The sequence below is a fragment of the Canis aureus genome, chromosome 20, assembly GCF_053574225.1.
Source record: "Canis aureus isolate CA01 chromosome 20, VMU_Caureus_v.1.0, whole genome shotgun sequence".
Taxonomy (NCBI): Eukaryota; Metazoa; Chordata; class Mammalia; order Carnivora; family Canidae; genus Canis; species Canis aureus.
Window position 1 is genome coordinate 25,563,322 of NC_135630.1, and position 1,758 is coordinate 25,565,079.

The 1,758-nt window shown below is 37.0% G+C and overlaps 1 pseudogene; it reads left to right on the forward strand.

The window, feature by feature from the left end:
* Window positions 1-893: 893 nt before the first annotated feature.
* On the forward strand, window positions 894-1,244 carry LOC144291925 (non-histone chromosomal protein HMG-17 pseudogene; annotated as a pseudogene).
* The last annotated feature ends 514 nt before the right edge of the window (window positions 1,245-1,758 follow it).

The following is a 1,758-nucleotide window of genomic DNA, read 5'->3' on the forward strand; positions in this document are numbered from 1 at the left end:
TATGTATACAATGGAATATTACTCAGCCATTAGAAATGACAAATACCCACCATTTACTTTGACATGGATGGAACTGGAGGGTATTATGCTGAGTGAAATAAGTCAATAGGAGAAGGACAAACAGTGTATGTTCTCATTCATTTGGGGAATATAAATAATAGTGAAAGGGAGTAGAGGGGAAGGGAGAAGAAATGAGTAGGAAATATCAGAAAGGGAGACAGAACATGGAAGAACTCCTAACTCTGGGAAACGAACTAGGGGTGGTGGAAGGGGAGGAGGGCAGGGGATGGGGGTGACTGGGTGTTATTCTGTATGTTGGCAAATTGAACAATAAAAAATAAATTTATTATTAAAAAAATTTTAATAAAAAATAAATTTATTATTAAAAATTTTTTTAATAAAAAAATAAAAAGTAACCATTTTAAATTTTCTTTTTTTATTTTAAATTTTCTAGTTAAAAATTAGTATCTACAATTTTACATCATTATCTCTGAAACCAAACATCCAGCTTCCACTTTTCTAAACTGAATGACATCAATTTTTTTCTGACTAAACACCTCTTGTAGGCAAGGACCATCCTGTAATACAGTATGTTTGAACACAGTAGACCTATAAACATTATAAATAGATTGATGATATAATATGAACCTAACAGACATTTACACGGTATTTATTTTGTGTAAGATTTAGTGCTAGGTACTTTATGATAACTAATTTAATCTTTATAACATTTCTTCTAAAGTTGGCACTATTATGATGTTTTATTTAAATATGGGAAAGTCGAAGAAGAATAGGTAAGGATGACCTCGTGACCCTGGACCAGCCAAACCCCTTGCATACTGTGCACCCTAACCCCTTGCATGCCAGCACTTACCTCCCTCAATGTCACCACAATGCCCAAGAGAGAGGCTGAAGGGGATGCTAAAGGAGATAAAGCCAAGGTGAAGGATAAGCCACAGAGAAGATCTGCAAGGTTATCTGTTAAACCTGCTCTTCCAAAGCCAGAGCCCAAGCCTAAAAAGGCCTCTGCAAAGAAGGGAGAGAAGGTACCCAAAGGAGAAAAGGAGAAAGCTGATGCTGGCAAGGATGGAAATAACTCTGCAGAAAATGGAGATGCCAAAACAGACCAGGCACAGAAAAGCCGAAGGTGCTAGAGATGCCAAGTGAAATGTGTGCATTTTTGATAACTGTGTACTTCTGGTGACTGTACAGTTTGAAATACTATGTTTTATCAAGTTTTATAAAAATGCAAGGGATCCCTGGGTGGCGCAGCAGTTTAGCGCCTGCCTTTGGCCCAGGGCGCGATCCTGGAGCCTCGGGATCAAATCCCACGTTGGGCTCCCGGTGCATGGAGCCTGCTTCTCCCTCTGCCTGTGTCTCTGCCTCTCTCTCTCTCTCTCTCTCTCTTTCTGTGACTATCATAAATAAATAAATAAAAATTAAAAAAAATAAATGTAACTTTAAAATAAATAAATAAATAAATAAATAAATAAATAAATAAATAATAAAAATGCAAAATCTTGTTTTACTTTTTTTTAAAGCTATGTTGTTAGCACACAGAACACTTCATTGTTGTTTGGGGTGTCACTAATAGAATATCTCTGAAGCTAGTTTGATAACAAGGGGAAAAACACCTTTCCCTTCTAGTTTTGAGAAACTTCCTCTTGGCTCCCAGGAGGAGGGATGTTGACACACATGAGCCACTTTGGTGGTGTGGAAAAACTAAAACTCATTTTTTTATGTCTTCTTCTCCCTCTC